The sequence below is a fragment of the Carettochelys insculpta genome, chromosome 5 (genome assembly GCF_033958435.1).
Source record: "Carettochelys insculpta isolate YL-2023 chromosome 5, ASM3395843v1, whole genome shotgun sequence".
NCBI classification, from domain to species: domain Eukaryota; kingdom Metazoa; phylum Chordata; order Testudines; family Carettochelyidae; genus Carettochelys; species Carettochelys insculpta.
In genome coordinates, this window is record NC_134141.1 from 3988812 (window position 1) to 4016381 (window position 27570).

The following is a 27570-nucleotide window of genomic DNA, read 5'->3' on the forward strand; positions in this document are numbered from 1 at the left end:
GTGCTTTACCCTCCCACCACCCCCATTCTGGGACCACGACCTTGTTGCACTGAAGAGGCTTCTGTGTCCCAGTGACCCTCAGAACTATGTTGCCCAGCGTCTTGCACTCCTGGTCGGTCACCCAGGGCGAACGACTCTGAGAGCAGATTCCGGCTGACGTGCCGGCCAAGCGTCTGAAGAGCCCAAGGGAGGGCCAGGTATACTTGGAGACGTATCAGTTCTCCATGGCTGTGAAGTTGGATGAGGGCGGCTGCATGACAGAGAGGCCTCCATTGTCTCGGACTCCCCCGCCACTGGGTCCTTTGCGACTTTCTGTCAAGTTTCATGAGGTTGCCGCCTGCGCACCAGCTCGGCCATGGTAAAGGGTTTTACACACAGGCCCCTGTCCAGCATATGAATATCTCCCGCTAGCAAACATCAGCCTCCTGTTGAAAGGTGGCCCACGACCAATGTTCCCTCTGGTTTTTATCATCCACACGCAGAATAAGTTTTGTTATGTGCACCAAGGCATGTGGGGATGTGCACCATTCATAGAAACATACGCTGCTGGCTGCGGGGCATTCTGCTAATCAGCTTGGCAGCACCTGACTCTCTCCTGAATGGCTGCCCAAGTGCTCAGCTTGCAAGGAACCCTGCCCACAACCCTCCCCCTCAGCACAGGAATGAACAACTGGGCGAGATGAAAGGCAGCAGAGGATTAGGCCATGTCTACACCCCAGTGACACGTCCAACATTGGCAGGGCAGGGGGGTTTCCACTGATGTGGTTAATCCACCTCTCCAACAGCCGTCGGCTAGCTGCAGATATGCTGGGGTTAAGCCAACAAAATGATGACCACTCAGCACGTGAAATTAGGTCAATCTCATTTTTCAAGTCAGGCCCACCCTACAGGTTAATGTCAAACTAAGGTACACAACTCCAGTTATGTGACTAGTGTAGCTGGAGCCCGGGTACCTCAGTTTGAGTTACCACAGCATTCCCACTGTATGTGTGCATGGGGGATGGGGGAGAGAGAAGGGAAATAATGGGAAGAACTCCTCCATCACCTCCCCCTTACTCCTCGCAACCTGGTGAAATATTGGAGTTGACGGGAGTCCCATCAGTGATTGACTTAGCATGTCTTTACTAGGCCCACTAAATCAATCTCTGGGAGATCCATCTCTGTCATGTCAAGCTCCCAGGAAGTGAAGACAAAGCCACAATATAGACCAGGCCTTAGACTCAAACCCTATGTAGCTAGGTTCCTATTATTGTTGGGTGCACATAAAACAATCCATCAGGTTGAGAGTTATCACTACTTTCATCAGCACTCCCTGTTCTGACTCCAGGGAGCATGGTGGGCCAAGGTCTGGGTTTTAGGAGACTTGAGTACATTCCAAGTTCTTCCTGTTGGGTGGTCTTGGACAAGTCACACCTCTCTGTGCCTCAGTCTCCCCAGCTGTAAAATGGAGATAATGATAGAGACTAATGCTGGGTAATTTTTTCAGCCAAAAATGCAGATTTGGTGACACAAACTTAGGCTGATTTTTACCAAATTGTTTGATCTACAGCCTTTTATTTCAATTTGCTAAGAATTTCAAGACATGTCATTTTCCGTCTGCCTCAAAATGTTTTTTCCCCTTCAACCTTTCTATGTTATGGATGGACTGAAAAAATTCATCATTTCCCCAGCTAAAAAAGTGATCATTTTTCTAAACGCTCCTGGAGATCTATGGATGAAAAGATGCTGGATAAGAACAAGGGATTATTATTTCTCTACAACCCTCAGATTCTTTCCAAAGGGAACTGAGCCTCAGATCCTCAGCTGGTGTAAATCAACATAGCTCTTTGAAGTCACTGGTGCTATCCAGATTTACACCCCGGGGGTGAACTAGCCCAAAGCTTTTAACTACATCAAAATGCCTAGGGCCACCTGGCAAGTCGGTGGGAAAGCCTAGATAAGAATTCAATTCCTTTGCCGGTGTAAATTAGCAGACCTGTTGGCTCTTAGTAACTTGGTGCCAACTGAAAGGCAGTGATGCTAATTCTCAACTGGGGTAAATTAATGTAGTTCCATTGAAGTCAATGGACATACACTGATTTACACCACCACTTGAGGACCCTGTCCAACTCAATTACATTAATTTTTGTGATAAATTAAAAATCTGTTCTAGTAATCAAGTATCAGAGGGGTAGCCGTGATAGTCTGTGTGTGCAAAAACAATGAGAAGCCCAGTGACACCTTATAAAGTGGGTCTTTGCCCATGAACGCTTACGCTGCAAAAATCTATTAGTCTATAAGGTGCCACAGGACTTCTCGTTATTCAAGAGTCCTTCCTCCTTTCTGCATCTGCTTTTCAGACATCATTCTTTAGGGGGATTTCTTAAAAATAAAACATCCTTGTTAGAGGGACAGATTATTTCCTGTGAAGTATTGATAGCTTAGAATATATTCACTGCCACACAAGTGGTGTAATGTTCTTATATATGCATTAGCCTCTGTGACAAAAGCAGAAACTGCTGCTCTTGACAGAGGCAGGCGCTGAGGAAAAAAATAAGATAATAAACAACCCTGGAAAATTCCGCTCATCCTCTTGGATTGCTATCCATTAGAAGTCCATCTCTGCCTCTCTGTTAACAGCTAGTACCAGGTACAACGCTCTTCCTATTCATCCCCACACAGCCTGCAGAAAAGGCGCCTGGGAGTCGTGCTACAGTTGTTGTAACATAGCTGGGGAAGTTGAAAACACACAATGGAACTGCTCTAGAATTCAGATTTCCTGGGCCTCTTTTAGAACAAACAATCCACTCAAGGAGCTGTTTGAAAAGGAACTGGGATCTAAGATGGATTTGTTTAGGCAGCTTGGTAGAAAGAAGCTCCCTGGGAGGAGCCAGCTTCCATTTACTTGGGTTTTATGCAGCAAAAGACTGGCGAAATCCTCTCCACTGACATCTGTTAACAAACGACAAGCGGTCTTGTGGCACCTTAGAGACTAACAAATTGAACAGGTCATGAGCTTTCATGGGTAAAACCCACGTCTTCAGATGAAAACTTTGTCTCTAAGGTGCCACCAGATGGCCTGTTATTCATAAAGCTACAGATGAACCTGGCTGCCCCTCTGACTCAATTAACAAAGGGATTCACAAAGTGGGAGCCCTTCGCTACAGCCAGGGATCTCCTAGGACAAATGGATCCTGTTCAGTGACATCACGCAGCATTCGCATGCCCACATCACAGCGTTCCCACTTCCCACAACATTCACCATTCCCATTTCAAGGCGCGTCTCTTGCTGGACTGATTGCTCCATTCTGTCGTTACAGTACAGCTCTTCAGCTAGGAATAGCACGGAATTGAGTGCGTTCCCATCGGGGGCTGAAGACTGATGCAAGCTCACACACACTTACGCACACACACACTCTGGATATGTCTGTCTCTTTCACTATATAGGGTAAAAAGTGCAGTGTTCAGTGAATCTGGGGAAAAGGTGCGCGTGGGAACAAACTGAGCCAGAGACGCTGCCTAGTAAACTCAAGCAAAGTGCAAGGCTGCTGAGAGCCGAGGAGAAAACTCCAATGGGGAAAACAGGAGTGAAGTACTGGAGTAGAGGCCTAAATAAATCCAGACATCGGCCCCCCTGCGTAAGACCACTGGGACCTCTGCACTGCCCTCTAGTGTGGAGCTTATGAATGAATGTACTTATAAAGAGAGGACGTCCAATTTAAAGCAAAACAAAAAGCAGTCAAGTAGCACTTTAAAGATGAGCAAAATGGTTTATTAGGTGAGCTTTCGTGGGACAGACCCACTTCTTCAGACCATAGCCAGACCAGAACAGACTCAATATTTAAGGCACAGAGAACCAAAAACAGTAAGCAAGGAGGACAAATAAGAAAAAGATAATCAAGGTGAGCAAATCAGAGAGTGGAGGAGTGGGGGGGAAGATCAAGAATTAGATTGAACCAAGTATGCAGACAAGCCCCTATCGTGACTCAGAAAGTTCCCATCACGATTTAAACCATGTGTTAATGTGCCGAATTTGAATATAAAAGCCAGCTCGGCTGTTTCTCTTTCCAAAACGGCGCAATAATTCCTTTTCAGTAACACATATACCTTAAGGTCATTGACATAATGCCCCATTCCATTAAAATGTTGACTAACTGGTTTGTGGATCTGGAGTGTTTTGATGTCTGTTTTGTGCCCATTGACCCTTTGTCTGAGGGAGTTAGAAGTCTGTCCAATATACAAAGCATCTGGGCATTGTTGGCACATGATGGCATATATGATGTTAGTAGAGGAGCATGAGAAAGTGCCCGTGATTCTGTGAGTAACCTGGTTAGGTCCAGTGATTTGGACCCATGGTACAAAGGCTCTAGAGGAATTCCACAGAGACTTTAACAATCTACACCCCACCATCAACTTATGCCTTGATTACAACATGCAAGAGATACATATCCTGGACACTACAGTACTAATCAAGGATGGCCTGATCAGTACCACACTGTACCGAAAACCTACTGATCGCTATACTTACCTACACCCTTCTAGTTTCCATCCTGCACACACAGCTAGATCCACTGTTTACAGTCAAGCTCTTAGGTTCAATCGCATTTGCTCTGATCCAACTGACAGAGACCAAAAACTACAAGAACTTTACCAAATATTCATAAACCTGAATTACCCAGCAGGAGAAGTGAAAAAACAAATCGACAGGGCCAGACGAATACCCAGAGACCAGCTACTCCAAGACCGGCCCAAAATAGCCAAGAACAGAACACCACTGGTCATCACCTACAGCCCCCAACTCAGACCACTGCAACGAATTATTAAAGACCTACAACCTATCCTTAATCAGGATGCCACACTCCAGAAGGCCCTGGGTGACGTGCCTGTTCTCTCCTACAGACAACCTCCCAACCTCATGAGGATCCTCACTAACAGCCACAGCCTATACCCCAGGAGTACCAGTCCTGGAACCTTTCCCTGCAACAAAGCCCGCTGCCAGCTTTGTCCACATATCTTCTCTGGAAATACCATCACTGGACCTAACCAGGTTACTCACAGAATCACAGGCACTTTCTCTTGCTCCTCTACTAACATCATATATGCCATCATGTGCCAACAATGCCCAGATGCTTTGTATATTGGACAGACTTCTAACTCCCTCAGACAAAGGGTCAATGGGCACAAAACAGACATCAAAACACTCCAGATCCACAAACCAGTTAGTCAACATTTTAATGGAATGGGGCATTCTGTCAATGACCTAAAGGTATATGTGTTACTGAAAAGGAATTATCGCACCGTTTTGGAAAGAGAAACAGCCGAGCTGGCTTTTATATTCAAATTCGGCACATTAACACATGGTTTAAATCGTGATGGGAACTTTCTGAGTCACGATAGGGGCTTGTCTGCATACTTGGTTCAATCTAATTCTTGATCTTCCCCCCCACCCCTCCGCTCTCTGATTTGCTCATCTTGATTATCTTTTTCTGATTTGTCCTCCTTGCTTACTGTTTTTGGTTCTCTGTGCCTTAAATATTGAGTCTGTTCTGGTCTGGCTATGGTCTGAAGAAGTGGGTCTGTCCCACGAAAGCTCACCTAATAAACCATTTTGCTCATCTTTAAAGTGCTACTTGACTGCTTTTTGTTTTGATAGTGTATAGACTAGCATGGCTTCCTCTTTGTTACGATTCAAAGCAGTGTGGCTAAAATCCAGAGGCCTGGAGAAAAACCCAGTCTTATCTGTATTGCTTTAACTAACTAAGAATTCCATGAATGAGGCAAACGGGGTTGAAGTTTGTATCTGTAATGCGAACGGAGGGGTGCAATTACCCTGCTTGTCGCAGCAGTCCTTTTTAAATGTCTTGTCCTGGTTTGTGGATTGCTTTTTCCAAGCCCATTGGCCATGTGGGCAGTTCGTTCTGAGGTGGTGTTTACGGATGGAAATGTGACTTTTGCTGAGTAGCTTTTGATTTTGGTCTGCTGAGCAGGGAAATTTGCATGCCCTGCTTCACACCTCACTTCTTTCTGTGGCAATAGTTTCTCCTTAATCTGGCTTGGTCTGCTTTGCTCAATACAGAGGATTTGGCTGGTTGCAAGTGCTTTTATTCTCTTCTAGCAGGTTGCTTTCCTGACTTAGAAAGTTTCTTACCACTGGAGAAATGTTCTTTATTCCTTTGATTCACCTAGTGATCATTGTGGTAGGTGAGAGACCATAGACAGTTGACAGAGAGAATGATGATTGCCCAGTTCACACACAAGAACATAGTGAGAGGCTGTGTCACAGTGCCAAAACACCAACTGCTTGGTCAGCCCTTGGATCAGCTACACCCCAATTAATTCCCCACCATCATCTCCAGGGTGCCCCGATCATGCCTAGCGAATGGATTAGAATGGGTGCAAGAGTCCGTTGGCACAAAGGGAAGAAGGTTATGGCAGAAAAGAATTGCGAGGGATAGAGGCAGGCGAGTGCAGCCAGAACCAAGGATCAGGTCCCTCTCCTCTCCTCTCCTCTGCAGAGGGCTGAGGAGCTGTAAATCCTGTGGCCCACGAAAAAGTAAAGGTGTGGGGAAGGGCAATGCAAATAAACGCTAAGGCAGACTTGAACAACTGAAGGGTTCTGATCAGTCTGTGCTGAGGCAGGACACAGGTACAGCACCTCTTCTTGCAGATGGGGAAGGACAGATGGACAACTCCATTCTGGTGGCAGGTGGTTTGATCTGTGTGCTGGGTTTCATGGCTCACAAAGGCGTCTTACTTCTCTGCTGTGACTTACTTTGTCTCTTGTCCTTCAGCCAGACTGCCTCCTTGTTCTTTACTCACTGACTTCTTTGGGCCAGGCTGTGACACCCCTTCCCTTGTCGAGCTGTCGAGCATCTGTGTAGTGAAGTCCCACTCAATGTACGTGATCCTCACATTGGCCCAGTGAGAGGACAAGGTAAACCCCTGCTCAGGGATAACAAGGAGGCGGTACGACCAATAACCCCAGGCGGATCTGAGGTAATTCCTGTGCTGAGGGGTGCGCTGACAGGAACAGCACTGCCAGTTTTGCTCGTTTAATCCATCCTTTCTGGGGGGTTCTTTTTCCAGCTGACAAAAGCATCACAACTGCCATGGAGCTCAGCTTCTCAGCCTGGGGGTCACTAACAGGAGCCGGAGGCCAGGACCACCCTGCCCTTCACCTGTTGCTTCACAGGAAGAAAGCCCGAGATCGACGCTGGCTGCTAATGGGAGCGTGTCCTAGAACAGGAAAGGGGATTCCGGTATGGAGAAGCTGAGTGCCTCTGCCAGGGATTATTGGGCAGATCCCGCATGTCTCCAGGTCTCATTTTCCTCTAGCCTTGTGCAGATGTCACGGAAGGTTTGGCCTTTCCAACGCAGTGAGCCCTCACGTTGCTTTCCTGTGGCAGTCAGTCTCCTGCAGGCTTCACTAGCTCGGTTTGCACAGGGTGAGTAAAACGCAAGTGGCAGCTGGTCTCTCTTGCTCTTTTGACACTGGGGAGTTCACTTCCAAGCCTCCTTTCCCAGCTCTTCTGTCTTTATCCCATCCGGACTAGCTCATTTCCTATTCAGGGCTGGGAGAGCTCGTGCTTTGGGGTTTTTTCATGTGTTTATTTCCCAGGAGGCCCCAGCGAGGCCGGTGGGCTTGAGAACATTGACATCCCACCACGGACTGCAGTGGTGACTACTCAGTGTGAGGGTCCTGGATTTGGAGGTCCAGAACTGAGATGCATCTCTGGGGCCTAACTCTCACGATGGTAGCGCTCGGCGTGTTCTCTAAATAGGGCTCCGCAGCATGTACGTGGCATACAGGACTCTGCAGCTCCACCCTCAGAGAGGTTGTGTCTAGCAGCACGACAGCGTGCTGAACACTTGGGCAGATGAGCAGAAGGCGCACTCTCTCTCTGGACTCACTGCGTCCCACTAAGGTCAGCGTCTGGTCCCTGGTAGCCTGAGCTGCACGTCTGGGGGCAGGGCGGCAGGAAAAGACTGGGGACGTGGCTCTTCTCTGCCAGGAAGGGCGAGCTGGCAGCCAGGGAGGGATGAGAACACGGCTCGCTGTGGAGGAGAGCACGGTGGGTGCTGTTCTTCAGAGAGCTCCTCAGTCACAGAGAGCTTAACCCCCTCTGATGCTCTTGCTGGGACAGGGCAGCACCATCCCTACGCAGCGGCAACATGACCAGGGTAAAACGGGGAGGGCATTAGAGGGAAGAGGAAAAGGACTGAAGATGAGCATGTTCCCTCAGCCCTTCCGCAGGCCTTGCAAACAAACCGGACTTGTTCTTTTCCCAAACAGAAAGACATCGTTTTCCGAAATGATTCATGATGGAGCCAGTCTACAGACAGATTAAATCAGAGCCATTAGTGGGAATGAAATGGAACAATACTGGGCGGGGGGGGCATTGTGATGAAAGGAAGAACCGAGGATTCAGAGATGCGGCTGCCCAGCCCACATCAAAAGGGGCTTTGAAATTCAGAAGGCGGCTGACGGCAATAAAGAAAATTCCCCATGGTCACAATGAAAAAGGGATAGTGCTCTCCCAGAGAACGTCGGCGACCCCCATTTTATGTGTATGATCATGGTGCATATTTCTGTCACTTCGGTTGCTACCGCATTGTCTGCAACGAGGGTGCGAAGCGTTCCCTCGGCCTCTCGCCAACCCCCAGCCCACCAGCAGAGAGCCCAGGAGAGGATCTAAGCAGGAAAACCCTGCACAAAGGACTCAGAACCTGTGGAAAACCTCAGCCCTGACTCTGAGAAGGGTAGGGTGGGCTCAGGTGCGCCTGGGGGAGGGGTGGGGTGGAGGCAGTTGCCCCAGCGCCTGGCAATTGGAAGAGTCCCAGAGCTGCTACTGTGGCAGCAATTGTGGCCAGAGCCCTGGGCCCTTTAAATCGCTGCAGATGGCACTGAGGGGGTGGGTCGGGGTCTGGGTGGCATTGAGGGCCAGCTGCCCTAGCCCCGCCCCTTCTGCCCAAGGCCCCGCCCCTTCTGGGAGCACCGAGCTGGGTCCCCACCACCGCCTTGCCCAGGGACCCAGCGAGTGTATTGGCTCTCCTGGTTGGGTTGCAGGGAAATAGACTGAACCCGGCCCTCAGAAGAGCATGGAGGCCAGAGCTAAGCTGGGCCTGCCCAAGTCGTACGGCCAATGTTCATCGGAGGTAAGGCAATATGCACGTCGACCTTTCCCTGCTGATTGCCATGTCCCTATGGATTAATAAATGTAACCCTTCTGTTAACGCCAGATGCCTGCCAGAAGGGCCGGGTTCAACTCTTGTGGGGTTTTCCTATCAAGGATACAATCAACCGGCTCGAGCCCCCACCCAGTGGCCTGGGACAATTTCACCCTCGTGCTGGGTGCCTGTAAGGCGGTTCTCCCCCCACCCGGCAAGCACAGAGTCTGAGATAGAAATGGCTTGTTTAATGACCGTAACCTACCCCAAGGGTACAGCGACAGATGCAGTATATCTCAGCACAGAAGAGACAAAACCCCTTTTACCCAGATACCATCCCCATATGCAGTAGAACCCAGTCTCTTGCTGGGGCTCTTGGCCCTTTTCCACACACACACAGTTACAGGGTGTACCCTCTGCAGTGCAGTCCCAAACTCAAAGTCCACAGATACATCACCAGGGCAATACTAGCTGTCCACTTGTCTGTAGCCTCCCCTTGCTGTCACCAGACGTCTGCCAGTCGCCGTTGTCCGCCGCCGCCGCCGCCGCCACTCCTACTGGCCGCCCGCCAGTCGCCGCCGCCGCTCCTACCGGCCGCCGTCGTCTACCACTGCCGCCGCCGCCGCCACCGCTCCTACCGGCCGCTGTCGTCTACCACCGCTGCCGCCGCCACCGCTCCTACCAGCCGCCCGCTGGTCCTGCTGTTGTCCGCCGGTCCTAACCCCACTGCTTGGGACTGCCCTAAGGCAGAACCCAGTGATTTCAGCTCTGTGTGGCCTCAGCTGCCACTCTGTGATTTCAGCTCTTGGTATCTCTAGTGTGGGGTTTCACAAACACCCTAGTATCCAGCTCTATCTTTTAACAGGTGGGGAGGGTTAGTCAAGCCAGGCTTATAGCTATATGGCCAAGGCATAGGCAGGGCCAAGGCACTCAGCAAGCTGGCTCAACCCATACTCTCCCCCTTGCTCTCTCACAATGCTTTAAACCAGGGAGCCCTGTGTAATCAATGTCTTACACAGCTAAGGCGACTGCCCTGTCCCCCACAACAACCCAGAGCATTGGTGAGATCTCACAACTCCCGCCTTAAATGTCAGCTTAAATTGTGATTTTACAACTACATGTTTACAATAGACCAAATCTCATGGCTTACTTGCTACCCATTAGGCTTTGCCTGAAAAGGTATCACACATGCACACCTTTTGCATTCTCATGCAGATGACCTCTGGGAGACTCATTCCTCCCAGCCTTCAGCAGCACTGCGTTCCTTCTGCCACATTCCCTACATAAAGAATAGTTTGTTTGGACAAAGTGGTTCAGTGCCAATGCCCTTAGCTACAGCTGACATCTCCCAAAGAGGCCAAACCCACTGAAGAGACAGGGCTGGTAGATGCAGGTGCTGTGTCTGGACCCAGCCTAGGAGCAGCAGGGAAACACAGGCTTGCCCTCAGAGAATCGAAACTGCAGCACTCAATAGGACGCCCAGAGAGATGAAGAAAAGTCAAAGCTGTGGGTCACCCTGACCCAGGGCAACTGCATCACTTCATTTATTTGATCTTCCAGATATGAAAATCAGCAGGTATCGCACAGCAGAATGGCAAAACCCTTGGCAGCCCCCACACACGAATCCACTTGTTATATTAGCCATCAGTATCACCTAAGCTTCAGAAATAATCTTTGACTTCGTTTCTTAAGGATCACCCAAATGTTAATAACACACTGTGGAAGCCATCTTATATAGAAGCCATTTCACATTTCTTACTTCTGCACGTACACAAGAGCCTGTCCCGTTCCTCACCTATTTGGGAATGGCAGGGAGGATGAGCTCTATGGCACGCGGTAATGAACCGTTTGGATTTGGGGCTCCTACTCCCTGACACCTGTTCCTCCTTGCTGAGAACAGTTTTCTCTCTGAAAATGATTGATGTTTCTCTAACTAATTGCCTCTGGCACTGGACTTGTTTGTGTAAGGGTATAAAATACCAGAGTTAGCTGCCTCAAGCAGCCTTGCTGGATGTGATTTTACTGGTGTCCAGTTTGGCTCATCTGTTGCTTTACTGAATTCAATAAAGCTGAATGTTAGCTGCCTAAACTCAGAGAAGTCTTTTGTTTCAACAACACCTAGGTCCTGACCCAAGTTACAGTGGAAAAGAGTTGCACAGAGTTGCTTTTAAGGCTGACAAAGGAATATCCTTAAGTCAAGGGAAAACAAAGCCTAAAGCTGTTATTTTCGTTTCCATTTTGCTAGCACCAGATGCTTCCCATGGTGCTAGGTGCTGAATAAACATGTAGCGAGATTGTCCCTGCCTTCAGAGTAGACCAGGCAGGCAGTGGCATGTGACGGTTGAGTCAAGCATCTCATGGTGCCTCTGCTGAGCAACTTCCCTTCTTTTTGGCTTAACCACTTGAGGACCAAAACTCCAATTTCCCACGACTGCGTCAAATCACTAAACACCACTAAACAATACAGTCCAAGAACCGTATCGGTTAGTTCACCGGGAAAATAGTTCACCAGTTCACCGGGAAAATAGCTCACCAGTTCACTAGGGAAAATCTCTTTCAGACCCACTCCAGTTTTCCACTACATCGCTCCTGCCAAGACACCTTACTGAATTGTCTTGACTTTGTCGTCCAGTTGACAAACATCAAGCCCAAAACCTATTGGTTGTCGCTAGTCACCTGTCTTGGACCGATTCTTTTTTCTGTTAAAGTGCAGCCTTTTTTTCCAACTTCTATCACCAGATCCTCAACTCTGGCACAGGTTTGTGGTACATTCCTACAACATACACTGCAGGAGGGCTGCTTCTTAGCGCATGCCATGCATACATCTGCACCTCAACTTCTCTCTGGTATAAACCTGCTGTTAAATGCAAGCTACTTCAGTGGTTCCCAACCTGGGGTCCACAGACCTCCACTTGAGAGTACTGTGAGGGGCCCTTAAAAAATAAAAGAGAAATAAAAACGAAAATAGCAAATAAGTTCTAAATCAATTGCAAAGTTACAATCAATTCTTATTTTTGAATTATCTTCCAATAACGTTACTTAATTGTTGTCTGAAAATCTATGTTGTGATTTCCTTTTTCACTTAATGAAGCGTGCACAGCGACTAGAACTGGCTTCGATGGGGGTCTGCGACATTTTGTAGGGGTGATTGGAGGTCTGCGCCAGTGAAAACGCTGGGAACCACGGAGCTGTGCCCTTTCATAGCACTGCTCTTCTCTGTATTGCTGCTTACTCCTCAGGATGGATTCTCTCAGCGAAGACCCACCACCAATCTAACGACCTTCAGATGGAAGTGTCATGGAAATACATGTCCCTAGAAGGCACTTTAAGAGGTTATTCATTTAGCACTTTTCCTTGCACTAAGGCGGGACCAAGTAGACCAGACAGTGTTTCTTCAACTCTTTCAGACCACAGAACACCAAACAATATTATTGTTATGCAGAACACCTGTGAAAATCACGCATGTTGGCTGACACCAAACAGCTGACAGCGTAGCTGCCACTCCACCCTAGTGCACACACTGCACGTCATTGCTAGTTGCTATGCCGCCATACGGGTAGGAGAAGAGGAGGTGGTGGAGGCTAGCCTAATGCTAATCCACCTTGCTGTGTTGCCAGACTATGCCCGCTCTCACGAGATGTAGAAGTGACATTATGGTTCAGTATTTTCCATTACTGTTAGCCTCGCAAAATGGTTATTCAATGTCAAACTTTGAATTATTTTTCCAGATGCTTGCGGCACCCCTGGGGTGAGCTGGTCACGGAACACCCGTGTTCCGCAGAACGTCGTTTAAGAATCACTGAGCTAGACCGTCCCTGACAGGCGGCTGTCTGCCTGTTCTTAAAAACCACCAATGCGGGGGACTCTGCTCTCAGGAACGCAGGTCTGCACTGTGCCATCTACCACCTCCCGTTCCACTACCTGCTGTGGCAGGGTGGAGCCAGGAGAGGGGAGGCAGGAGTAAAAACAGCGGAGACAGAGCCGACAATCAAAGTGGGAGCAGCTGAGGAGAGGCTGCCCTAAATCAGCTAGGGCCAGCTGGTCCCACTCAGGGCTACCTTTATAAGCCCTTCTCCACCCAGGGCAAGGGGAGGGTGGTTAAGGAGAGTTTGGGAGGTGAGGGAGGAGAAGGAAAGAGACTTAGAGGAACAGCAGAGACCGCAAAAGAGGAGAGGAGCCTGAGCAACCCGGTGGGGCTGGACTGCCCCAATCCAGGAGGGCCTGGAGCTCCACCAGAGACTTTGAGGAACTGGCCAGCTGGAGGGGCCAAACGTAGGAGGGGACTTGCTGCCACAGCTACCAGTAGTGGAACGAAGTACCAGGGGGAATCATCTGGGGGAAGTGGCCCAGGGAGAGCAGCTGCAGGGGTAAGGGCGAAGGGAGTCAGCCCTCACTGGTAGCAGCCATCGAGGGTCCCTGGGCTGGAACCTGGAACAAGTGGGTGGGAACCGGGTTCCCCCCAGACTGCGCCCTGCCCCAGCAAGGGTAACGGGGTTCATACGGTGGGGGCCAGCGGACTGAACAGAGGACCTGGGCCCAGGAATGAGACTGACTCTGCCACGCAGCCTAACCTTGTATTTAGAAAGTTTTCCCCCAGACAGCACCTGCATGCAGCAAAGCACATCTTTTACCTCAGACATGGGGAAAGAGGGGAGAATTGTAAAGGGAGGGGAAGGCTGAGGCGTGGTTTTAAGCTGCCTGGCTGACCCGTCTGGGCCTCCTTATGAATAATGGTGCGCTACACAGCAGGAGGACCTGCAGACCCCATCCCTTGCTAGGTGGGGAGATGGGGGGGCCATGCGCAGGACAGGGGGACAAGTCCTGCAGGGGGCGGGAACAGGGCAGGGAAGCTGGCAGAAGAGGGAGTGATGCAGCCCACCTGAGCTGTGGGCCAGGAACAGGGGAACAGAGGATTTAGCTGCTGGGGCCAGGAAACCAGGGGACTGGGCCACCAGCCTGGACAACAGAGCAGGAGCCAGTGTACTGGGGCTGCTGGAGCCAGTACTACATGTGGCTGGCACTAGGCATACATAGCAGCTCAGTAGCAAAGGTGGGTAATAGATCCCAGGATTTCTACCTACGTAGCCAAGTATCAGAGAGGCAGCCATAGTCTGTATCTTCGAGAACGACAAGAAGTCCTGTGGCACCCTACAGACTAACAGATATTTTGGAGCATAAGCTTTTGTGGGCAAAGACCCACTTCATCAGATGCATCAGCGGGTCTTTACCCACAAAAGCTTGTGCTCCAAAATATTTGTTAGTCTATAAGGTGCCACAGGACTTCTTGTTGTTATCTATGTAGCCGTAACCACCAAACTACTGCATGTGGCAGACTTCTCAGTAATGTCAAAGGTGCTCTTAGCATTGGCACATATCTAAATAAACAGAGCTCCCTGTCAAGTATTTTAACTGCACTGAGTCACTCTGAGGTGTTTCCCCCATGTTACACCCCTCACTGAGTGCTCTAAGCTGTAACTCCTACTGATTTGTAACAGCAACGAAGGGTCCTGTGGCACCTTATAGACTAACAGAAAAGTTTTGAGCATGAGCTTTCGTGAGCACAGACTCAGTTCATCACTGATTTATCATTGTTAAGCGCTTCCTCCAGGCATTTACTGCTGATCTAATCTCAGGGATCCACCATTCAATAAGGGATGGTGGGAAAATGTGCAATTAGCAGAATTCTTTGTGAAAGCAAAGAGCTTTGCCGAATGACTCTAAATGTAACAAGACAAAAACCAACCACAATTAACTCAGGGAAGATTTCCCCCAGGAAATGTTAATGTACAAAACTGCTGCTGTTGATGTAGCAAGACCAGTAATAACGTACCAGATGTGTGATCTCTGAGTAGTAACTTGATTGGGTAAACAGCACAAGAAACTTGTGTTGCCTTCCCAGTTGCATATGGGCTTCATTGTCATTTATTTGCCTTGCCTGAAAATCTCAGGGCTTCTCCACGCTTGAAACATTACTACAGCTGTACCATGTCAGAGTGGGCATTCACTAGGGCACGGGCAGGAGCCTTCCCACCACTGTCTTCGTGCCATCTCCCCAAGAGTTGGGAGCTAGAAGGACAGAAGAATTTTTCTGCTGATCTAGTACCACCTCCACAGGGCTTAGATCTGATTTTCCACTCCCATAAGCAGCATAAGTGGGTTGATTTAATTTTTTCACGTAGGCCAGGCCTAAGTCAAGATAAGAGCCAATAGATGGGTAGAGACCAACACAGGGAATATACAATGGACCTCTCTAGTCTGCACTCGCTGATTCGGCAACATCTGTAATCCAGCATGAGTTTAGCTAGCTGGGTGTCCACTTATCATGGCATGGCCAAATTTCCCACAGTCCCAAAAAGTTTGTTTCCAGTCACCAGTCCTGGCTCTCGGGGTTCTGTGCTGTTACTTAGCTGTAATTTACCCCTAAATATCTTCTAAGAACCCAGTAAGCCATGGGAGTATTGGTAATGTGCTAGACAATATTGACTTCTCACAGTTTGGCAAATTCTCTGGTCCAGCACCAAGCAGGTCCAAATGGTACCAGACAAGAGAAGTTCAACCTGTACAAGGAAACAAAAGAGACAACACTGGTCAGCATAACAGACAGTGGAGCACTTCCCTCTTCCTATCAATATCACTGCAGTAACAGCTGGATGCAGAGTTAGCCACGTCTTCCCACTCCAGGTGGAGTTCAGCTAATCTGTATCCCCATACAGTCACCTTCTGTGGCTTGGTGGTACTCAGTGCAGCGTGGGCAAGAGCTCAAGAGAGTCATATCCACCACCAAGTCCAGGGCATAGCCCTGCCTGACACAGGACATAGAAGGATGAAAGGCAGGTAGCTGAAGGACATGTGTGGCTGTCCGTGGTTCAGCCAAGATCTGGCCACTCATGTGGAGTGAGGACCCATTTTCCTGATCTTGCTTTAGGTGTCTGACATGTCTTCTCATCTCCTGCAGAAGACAGCCAAGTTCCACTGCTCAGCTCCTGGCAGGATAGCAAAAACGTAACCCATTTTCCTACACGTTATGGTTTCAAATTCCATTGTTTGGCAGATCTTTCTGGGCCCACTGGGAAGGGAGCTGTGGAGAATAGTGGCCTAGCCAGAAGAAAGTGTGTCATGTCCAAGTGGGCCGCAGAAAGCAGTTCCCTGCCAGCACAAATGGGTTCAGACGGTGAGGTGCGAGGGAAGAAGGAAAGCATGTTATCTGTCTCCAACCTTCCAGTGAACCTGGCAGATTAGAAAGAGCTCCAGGGGCCATTGCCTCATCTTACCTAAGGTCTAATTACCGCCCAGCATTGACTCCTGGTAACAAACCGCTCACCCTCTGAACCGCACAATATGGAACTGTTCTGCCTTCGTTGCATTCACTGTTTATATGTCAGTGAACCCTCCCTCGTGGTTCAGTGTAAGCCACCAACAAAACTCTTGATGTCAGTGGGAGCCAGTTCGGGTCTGTCTACACAGCAAAGAAAGACCCACAGCTAGCCTGTGCCATCCAACTTGGGCAGGCAGGGCTGGTCTGCGCCTATGTAGACTTCCCAGATCAGGCTGGGGCCCTGGCACTAGGACTCTGCAAGGCAGGATGACAGCAGAGCTCTGGTGCCAGCCCAGGTCCGGAAAACTACGCAGCAATGAAACAGCCCCATGTGCCTGAGTCAGCTGGCACGGACCAACCACGGCCACCTAGTTGCTTGGTAACCATGCTTCAGAGGCCTGCGTTCCTTTGACATTTGACAGCCTGGCATGCAGGCTTTCCTGGGGGCATCCCCGTTGGCTGCAAGGGTGCTCAGTCCGCACGGCCAGCACTCTAGTTTCAACCCACATGCCCCAGGTGGTTGCACCTCAGAGGTGGTAAGCTACTGGATGGGCCTGAGCCAGAGGCCACTGACAGCTGTGGGAGCCCTTCCACCTCCTCCATGAGCCACTCCTGCAATGGCGTCTATGGTGGGCACAGAGGGTGCTGCTCCTGGCTGCTGGGGGAAGAGCTCTGAGCCTGGCCTGATGCGTCTCTCAACAGTCTCTTCCTCCTGCTGCTTTTCCCTCACTCCGGGCACCACAGCTTCCTCTTCATGGCTTGGCCCTCCAGCCCAGTCGCTGTCTGCACTTCCCCCTCTAGGGGCACCAAAGTCACTCCGGACAAATAGGCACAGGCAGTTTTGCCATTTGCTGCTCAGGGGCCGGTGGGGGAAGGTGGGCCTGCCTTCCGCTCCGGGTTCCAGTCCAGGGCCCTTTACCAAGCACTCATGAGCTGCGTCTACACGTGCACGCTACTTCGGAGTAGCGGCACTAACTTCGAAATAGCGCCCGTCGCGGCTACACGCGTCGGGCGCTATTTCGAAGTTAACTTCGACGTTAGGCGGCGAGACGTCGAAGTCGCTAACCCCATGAGGGGATCGGAATAGCGCCCTACTTCGACGTTCAACGTGGAAGTAGGGACCGTGTAGACGATCCGCGTCCCGCAACATCGAAATTGCTGGGTCCTCCATGGCGGCCATCAGCTGAGGGGTTGAGAGATGCTCTCTCTCCAGCCCCTGCGGGGCTCTATGGTCACCGTGGGCAGCAGCCCTTAGCCCAGGGCTTCTGGTTGCTGCTGCGGCAGCTGGAGATCCATGCTGCAGGCACAGGGTCTGCAACCAGTTGTCGGCTCTGTGGATCTTGTGTTGTTTAGTGCAACTGTGTCTGGGAGGGGCCCTTTAAGGGAGCGGCTTGCTGTTGAGTCCGCCCTGTGACCCTGTCTGCAGCTGTGCCTGGCACCCTTATTTCGATGTGTGCTACTGTGGCGTGTAGACGTTCCCTCGCAGCGCCTATTTCGATGTGGTGCCGCGCAACGTCAAAGTTGAACATCGACGTTGCCAGCCCTGGAGGACGTGTAGACGTTATTCATCGAAATAGCCTATTTCGATGTTGCTACATCGAAATAAGCTATTTCAATGTTGGCTTCACGTGTAGACGTAGCCATGGTCTGCAGCTTCCCCATCCTTACAGCTCTGGCCCCTCGACAACATCTTACTGTGTCCACTCTTCCTAGCCAGGCTCTTCTCTCCACGGGAGCACTAGGTCTGAAGGATTCCTGTCACTCCTTCCCTCAGGGAGGACAGAGACTTCTCCTCACCCTGAAGGCACCTCCTGTCACCAGTCTCTCTCACAGGTGAGCTTGTTTCCAATCACCTACCCTAAATCTCTCCCTTCTTTGGTGCTTCGTTGGCTGATTTGGCCAAGCTGGGCTAATTCAGGGCCAGTGTGAGGAGTACATCCCTCATAGCACCTGCACTAGGGAAAGAGCTAATACAGAAATACTAACACAAGGGCAGGGAGGTGCAAGCTTTACATTGGCCTGTCTATTCTTCCAAGTCCTCTCCTGCACCCAGAAGGCGGGGAGGCCTCACATAGACCAGCAAGGGCACAGCAAGCCCTGACTCCATCTCACAACGCAGCCCCATTGCAGGGTGTGGAAGGGAGCAGGGGGCCACTATCAGACCCTGGCTGAGACGGGACTTGCAGAAAGCTGCTATTTAACGGGAAATTACAGAGCATAGTTAAAACTAAACGGCGGGACAAACTTTGACCCCAACCTTCCAACCTGGAAGAGTAAATCGTGCTCCTGAATCTTCCCAGAAGCAGCTGAGGATGAGGCCTGGCACCCCTCAGCGCCCACTGAATTCCACTATGCCTGGAGGCCGCTCAGGGAGAACTACAGTGCTGCAGTTTCTGCCCAGCCCGCAGTGAGCTTCCCCCCAGCTCAGGCAAGCTCCGGTTTCTGTTTTGCCCCCTGCGCTGCTTTCCTAATGGTTTTCGGCTCTCCTCAGGCCAGCTGCTTCGAGGAGGAGAGGGGAGCTGAATAGAAAGCCAAGAGATGCGGCAGAAATCTATTTTTGTCCCTCGGACTGATTGCATCAATCATCAGAACCTGTTTGGGATCTCACAGTGCACCACTATGAGCTTGCGGCCTAGATTAATCTTGTGTTCTCTCTCCTGGCAGCAGGAGACGGCGTTTAGAGCCCATCATCTTTGTGAGCAGTTCAAGGGAAATGCAGCGTGTGTTGTGGAACAGACAGGTACCAAAACAAGAAGGAACGGGAGCTGTGAGAATAGAGGGAAAGCCCTGGACTATTGTCAGGAGGCACACAAATGATGCCTCAATTGTGGCAGAAAACAAAGCTGATTGAGAGGCAATTGTGACAAGATGGGATGAGATACTTCAAGCAGAACCACAAAACAATGAAAATCAGGTCACTCTTTCGTCCCAGGGAGGAAAGTGGCGTCAGGCAGTCAGGCCTAGCCAGATGAACATGACCATTGAGTCCCTGTCCAATTTGCAGTATCTGCCAAGCAAGCTCAGAGAAGCTGAGGAAGGCTCCGAACACAAGTGGAAAGAGAACTGTGATGGGGAGAAGGGCGATATTACAAGCTAGCAGGAGGGAAATGGCGGGGGCCAGAAGAAAGCCGTTGTGAGAGACAGGTGTAAGAAGCACTTGGACTCGCTAGTCTTGTGCTCAGAGGTGCTGGTGAGGACCAGTGGATGCTCTCTCACTGAGAAACACACCGTGTGGAACACGATGACTGTAAGTCACGTGGGCAACATCTCTCTCATTAGTGGGCTCTGAAAGGCAGAATGAAAAAAGTTGCAGGCCGGGTTTAAATGCCTGTGTGCGATGCCGAAGCTTCCCACTGCCCACCCCAGGGGGCAGAATTCTCTGCCCCGTTCAGACCCAACGTCTGTTTCCGAAGCCCTGCCTCCTACAATTCTATCAGCACCGCTCATCAGACAAGAGCTGCAGTGCTGGGCTAAGTCTGATTGTCTGCAGCTATGGACTCACAAGGCACTGAGCCATGATGGTTGTGGATAGAGTCGTGGCTGAGAGGAGGCTTCCCCACCTCGCTATGGCAGAACTCAGGTTTTGGTTTTCTCCATTTGGAAGATAACAGCCTTGTATATTTTAAGCTTTTTTATTTTTATCGCTTTAACTGTCACAGTTGTGGGACATTTTGAGGAGGGAAGGTAAGAAAAAGAGGTGGTCAGACAATAATTATTTAACAATCACAGACACCGAGATTCAAAATAATTATCTTTTTCTAACCATTAAAACCCGTTATCAACAGCCTTTGCCAAAGTAGACAGAGTAAATATTCTTCAATCAAACTTGGTTAAGTTCTTATGCTGCATTTTTCTCACTTCCCAATCTGTAAAAGTCAGCTATTATCAATGGCAATATTTCCTTCAGGACAGGTATGTGGAGTGAAATCAATGTTCGCAGACATTTGCTAGTAAAAGCCTGATCCTTCCAAACCTGCCAAGAGGTCAGCGTGAAGTCAGATTGCAAGAGATATTCCAGAAAGCCTCTACTGCCGCCTTTCCAGCTCCCATGCACTTCCTTCTACTAACAAAACAAAAAGCAGTCAAGTAGCACTTTAAAGACTAGCAAAATAGTTTATTAGGTGAGATTTCATGGGACAGACCCACTTCTTCAGACCATAGCCAGACCAGAAGTGGGTCTGTCCCACAAAAGCTCACCTAATAAACTATTTTGCTAGTCTTTAAAGTGCTGCTTGACTGCTTTTTGTTTTGATAGTGTATAGACTAGCACGGCTTCCTCTCTGTTACTATTCCTTCTACTAAATGCAGCTTGTAAGTCACTGATCCTTGCAAGGCCCAAAGGGGCTGTTGGAAACAAGTTTGAGTCATTGTATGATGGGAGGACATTGCAGGAGGCCCAGCAAATTAGCAGGGTGCATTATTTAAATGACTGTGTAAGTACAGTATGTTGGGCTGGGATGAGAAATCGGTTTTGGCATAGGGGCCCATAATACCCCCGTTTTCCTAAACAGGGTTTTGTCATCTTGACAGGAGGGGGTGGAAAAGAAATGAAAAGAAAAGAAACTACTCCAGCAGGCAGCACTAAAACTTTGACTTACCTGATTATCTTTCAGCATATGAGGAATCTCATTGAAATCAGTGGAGCGATGCACCTAATTAAAATGAAGCCTATGCATAAATATTTGCAGGATTGGGTCCAAACTGCAGAAAAAATCCTCTAAACCAGTGTCCCCTGTCCACTGAGTGCTTGGGTGGCCGCCCAGGAGAGATTCGGGTGCTGACCAGCTGATTGGTAGAGCACCCACAGCCAGTAGCTTGGGTTTCCTTAGGTGGCACACACCTGCACATGTCGGAGCGCACCTAACAAAATTTATTTCACACGTGGATGGAAAAAATTAGAGGGGGCACTGCTCCGGGCTGAGGGCACCAGGACCTACTTACCTGTCCTAATACAAAGCAGTGCAACTGCCTATGCTTGGGATATGGTGGAACGGTAAATAAGCAATGGAGGACCCGCCCCATAGTGCAGAGCAGCCGTCAGCGGGTGTCTCTCCACGTATTTCAATGCACTGTGCGTTACACCTGTACAGGACAACACAATTAAGGCATTCAAAGAACCTTATCTTTGCTCTGTGGTGATTCCATGAGGCACCAAATGCTAAAATAATAGTAATAAAAGTAATTGGCCTCAAAATTATTTTGGGACCACAAGCAGTAATATGCCTTGGTCATAACTACACTGTTAATTCATAGCATCATTTATTGTGCATGTATCTTAACTAAATTTACTTCCCACAAGCTGTGCCCTGTGTAGGTGGGCTTCCAGCCCAGATGCATCAATGGCCAGCTCCCACTTCAGCGAGTCAGGGCTTTCCACATCTTCGATAGTCCCTCCATTGGGAGGTTCTTCCCTGGGAGGATCCACCATTTGGGCCTGCTCAGGTCCAGGGAGCTGTCGCTCACAGTGTTTCACCAAATAGCATGAATCCAAATAAACGCAGGTATCTGCCTGACCAGAGCACGGCACCAAACGGCATCGAAATGGAAAGAAAATTGAGAGGCCTTGGCAGAAGATGTGGGGTCTCTTCCCATCCCATTTGCGCATCTTTTGTCATTGGGGTGTGACATTTCCAATTGTGTCCCAAGGTACGAGCTCTCCACCCCGTTAATTACCCTGACTTGGGAACACAGGGAACAGCTGGGAGGCAGGCACATCAGGAAGACCACCCATGAAAGCTCCATCCCACAATGTGCTTTCTCCAAATATTTACCCAGCTACCCTTGTGCATTGCAGTAGCACCTAGAGATTCCAACTCAGCTCCCATTCCACTATGATTTGTGCTTCTGGAGACAACCCTTGTCTCCAAGAGCTCCCATTCTAAAATCAGGAAAAGGAAGTACTATAATCCCCATTTTACAGGTGGGGAGCCAAGGCACTGAGAGATTAAATGACCCTCCCTGGATTGCCATGGAGTCTGCAGCAGAGACAGCAATTAGCTCTCCTCGGTCTCTCTTCAGTGTCTTAACTAAAAGCTCAACTTTCCACTCAGCTCCTCAGTATCACAGTCTGCCAGAGGCTGCGATCATTCGGTAGCTTATTGTTCAACTAAATGACTCTCTTTACAAACTACTGGTTGAACCTGTCTAGTCCGGCAACACCTGTGGTCCAGCATGCTTTTAGTTACCTGGATGTACACCTCTCATGGCATGGCCAAGTTTTCCACAGTCCTATAAAGTTTGTTCACAGCCACCTCTCTTTACCCCTAAATGCCTTCTAACTAGTGATACTAATACCTCATTTAAATTCTGAACAGGAATTTCTATTTATATAGCCCATTCATTCTTTTAGTTTCGATAGCCCCTGGTTCAACCCATCCACTATTCTTTCTTCTTTAACATGTTCTGGCTGGCCCCCGTGCAATCAATTCTTTAAATACCTGATCTGGTTTTTTTTGTTTGTTTGTTTGTTTTTTGTCTTTCCACTTGCTAACTGCAACTGAGTGTGTGATAAATTGTCCTTCATGATTTGCACAGTTGCCTTTGAGAAGTTTATCTAGCAGCAATCACAGCTGCGGGAATTACCCTTGGCTTTTGTACTTCCACACATCACAACTGTCCTCTGCATATCTCTGTTCAATACAGCATACATTCAATAAGGAAAATTAATCCTGAGCATAAGGGATGAATCCGGCAAAATCTGTCAGGAAATCTGTATAATCTCTATACACTTCCTGCAGCAGGCTAATTAGACATTTCAATAGTACACCAATGAGCAAAGAAAACAACAAACATACAAAATTCATTAAACAAATCCACTGTCATCAAGAGTGTTAGACGCCACTTACCCTACACTGAACAACTGATGTGTTTTGCTTTATTTGTAGTATAAATCCATCCCTCCTCGAAATCAATAGACTTACTTGAATGATGGACCTGACGGTGTATTTAAGAGAGTCAGTTGACATTTTTGCTATGAAAGGTTTTATCCCCTGGGAAATGGCTGTTTTTCAAAAATTCAACTTTTGATAAAATAATAATAGAATCATAGAATCACAGAGCTGGAAGGACCTCAAGAGGTCATCAAGTCCAGAAGCAGGATCAAACTGAACTAAGTCATCCCAGCCATGACTATGTCAAGCTGGGACTTAAAAGCCTCCAGGGATGCAGATTCCACCACCTGCCTAGGCCATGCATTCCAGTGCTTCACCAACCTCCTGGTGAAGTAGTTTTTCCTAATATCCAACCTATACCTCTCCCGGGCCGTGTCTACACTAGCCCCAAACTTCGAAATGGCCACGCAAATGGCCATTTCGAAGTTTACTAATGAAGCGCTGAAATGCATATTCAGTGCTTCATTAGCATGCGGGCGGCCGCAGCGCTTCGAAACTGACTTGCCTCACTGCCGCGCAGCTCATCCCGATGGGGCTCCTTCTCAAAAGAACCCCACCTACTTCGAAGTCCCCTTATTCCCATGAGCAGATGGGAATAAAGGGACTTCGAAGTAGGCGGGGTCCTTTCGAAAAGGAGCCCTGTTGGGACGAGCCGCGCAGTGGCGAGCCGTGTCAATTTCGAAGTGCTGCAGCTGCCCGCATGCTAATGAAGCGCTGAATATACATTTCAGCGCTTCATTAGTAAACTTTGAAATGGCCATTTGCATGGCCATTTCAAAGTTTGGGGCTAGTGTAGACGTAGCCCTGCTGTAACTTCCGACCATTACCCCTTGTTCTGCTGTCTGTCACCACTGAGAAGAGTTTCCCCTCCATCCTTTTTAGAGCTCCCCTTCAGGAAGCTGAAGGCTGCTATTAAATCACCCTTCAGTCTTCTTTTCTGCAAACTAAATAAGAACAAGTCCCCCAGCCTCTCCTCATAGGTCATGTGCTCCAGCCCCTTAATCATTTTCGTTGCCCTCCACTGGACTTTCTCCAGCACATCCACATCCTTTTTATACCGGGGGGCCCAAAACTGGATGCAATACTCAGATGTGGCCTTACTAGTGCCAAATAGAGGGGAACAACCACCTCTCTAGATCTGCTCGAAATGCTCCTCCTAATGCACCCTGATATGCCATTGGCCTTCTTGGCTACAAGAGCACACTGTTTACTCATAGCCAGCCTTTCATCCACTAGAATCACTAGGTCTCTTTCTGCTGTACTGCTGCTTAGCTTGGGATTCTTCTGTCCCAGGTGCAAGACTCTACACTTCTCCTTGTTGAACTGCATCAGATTTCTTTTGGCCCAATCCTCCAATTTATCCAGGCCACTCTGGATCCTATCTCTGCCCTCCAATATATTTCTCTCTCCCCCTAGCTTGGTGTCATCTGCAAACTTGCAAAATGATTGACCTCTTCAGGTTTTGTAGGATTTATACCATATTTTCCCTCCCAAAAATGTGAAGTAATTTTCAAAATTATTATCAATGTTTTTGTTTACCAAAAAAACACATTTTCTTACTGAAAACCAGACCTTGGTAAAGAAAAGTTTCAGTTAAAATTTGTTCTAATACTTCCGTTTCCCTTGATGCAATGAACCACAAAAACAGTAGCCTTTAAATTAATAGTGTACTAAATTTTTTCTCTGTTTCCTAAACAAAGGTAACTGGGTGTACTGGGGATTATGCTGGCATTAAGTGCACTATGTAAAGACTCACAAGGAGGAGCTGGTCTTTCTTGCAGGGTAGTGGGAGGGGGTCTGTAAGGAAGCATGTGATGTAGGTGGAGTAAGTCAAGAAAGAATCGGCATAGAAAAATGGTAGGCTAGTTATGCCACTGCTTTACAGAGCAGCCTGCTTTGTCTCTCTCTGTTTTTATTTGCTGAGTTATCATTTTGGATTCTAAGAATAAAAGTAGTGTTATGTTACAAACTTTCAGCAAGAGTAGTGATGTCTTCATCTCATTTCTCAGCATGTATGCCATGAATGCAACAATTTCATACAGAAACTGTGGGTTTCCCAAAGTTGCTTCTGGGTATTCACTCTCAAGGTATGACACACAAGCCCTCTAAAAAGAATGTTTACATTCTGCAGTTGGTGTTACAAACGTCTATACCAAAATGAAAGGGTCTTAGCTAATGAGAGTTCAGGGAAGCCATACAGTTACTGTGTACAAATTGTGTATAGCTAATGATGACTGTCAGCTCCTCAGAGTGCAGAGGTTTTCATTATCAGCAAGCAGTTACATCTTCATAAAATTTAATCAGGCTGCAATCTCAGATCAGCTTCTAACAGATCTGTGTGTGTGTGTGTGTCTGTCTCTCTCACATACACACACACACAATATATATATAATCTAAATTTACACCCTTCTGTCTTTCAATAGCTTGCTTTTACTATTGGCTTAGGCTCCCTATACAACATCCCTTCACGTTCCTGGGAGTCTCCTCTAAAATCGACTAGCAATGGATTAGGTCCTTAAACATGAACCAACATTAAATCAGTTTCAGCACCTCTCCCAAACTTGGCTATTCCCAGCGCTTTCCTCTGCAAGATGCACCTGGGATTCTTGCTGTCTCCTGCTACCTTAGAAAGACATCCAGAGTGGATTTAATTACCCTCTGGAGTTGGAGAAGACAGAGGCCAACCACCTGGAGACAGGTCTGCAGAAGTACCCGCCTCTTGCACAGGATCCTAGCCCATGACATTCTGTCACCTAGGCTAGAATTTTCTTTGGAAAATCTGGCCTCCGCGATGGCAGCTAACCCCGTGGAACCTGACCACAAATTCTCCTGATAATTTGGCCCTGGGGAACACACAAAAGCCTCTTTGATTTGCAACAATAAGCACTTGGAGTTTAATTGCTGTAAACACCTCAGCCTTCAGCATCATTAACTCCAGGAAGCCCAGTTCTTATCTCCTACCGAGAACCAAGTGTTGAACTAAATATAAAGTTTATAAAACACTGTTAGAAAATTGCCAAAGTTCCCTTCTTTAAAGCACACAAGAAAGCGGGAAGGGAAGATGAGGACACAGAAACACAATATAAAGGTAACCAATTATCCTCCAGGGCTACTTTACCCACACAGCCACGTAATAGGAGAGTGCTCCAGACTCAGCACAAAGCAGCTGCTCCTGTTGCTATATAAATTGCCTCACTACACCAACTGTTTAAAAGCCCTCTGACTTTGATATCCCAGCGATAGCCAACATAAAAAATATTTCATTCTTTTTAACTTTGCATCCAACCATTTTCTTCTCTCAGCCCACGACCACAGTCTCATCTAAACTCAGGCACTTATGAAAACACACCTCTTTGAAACACACTGTGCCTTTCCTTTCATTATAGCCTTCACTAATAGCAGAAGCTACAGGTAGGGTTGTATTTCTTTTTCCCTTTTCATCTGATTTCTTTTTCTTCATCTGGAAGGTTTTTATTCTTAGCTTAGTGCAGAGAATTAATAACATGACAAAACATCTGAATACAATCTGTTGATCTTTTCTTTTTAATTGAAGTGTGGAAAATGGTTTTTTTGGGTACATTTCTGCAGACTCACTGGGTGAGTCTACACGAGCTGGCTACTTTGAAGTAGCCAGCACAACGTTGAAATAGCACCCGTCGCATCTACATGTGCCGTGTGCTATTTTGACGTTGAAATCGAAGTTAGGCGGCAAGACATCGAAATCGCTATTCCCATCCGAAGATGAGAATAGCGTCCTACTTTGATGCTGAACGTCGAAGTAGGGTGTGTGTAGATGATCCGCGTCCCGCTACTTCAAAATAGTGGGGTCCTCCATGGCGGCCATCAGCTGAGGGGTTGAGATGCTCTGTCCAGCCCCTGCCCGGCTCTATGGTCCCCGCGCGCAGCAGCCTTTAAAGCACCACAGACCCGGATATCCTGTGGCAGGAAGCTGAGAGCATGCAGGCAGCAGCACACGTACGTGCAAGCCCTGCACGCCCTCTACAGGCCCCGACCCCTCTAACCAGCACAATGGCATCGAGCCAGCCCCCAGTGCCCTCCCCACAGGGCTCCCCTCCTGAGGGGACCCAGGCACCCCCAGCAGCCAAGTGAGGTGCCAAGAAGAGGCGGGGCCCCTCCTGGTCGGAGGCCAAGCTCTGAGACCTGCTGGGGCTCTGGGTGAAGAGGAGGTGCTCCACATGATGGGGAGCAAGCAGCGGA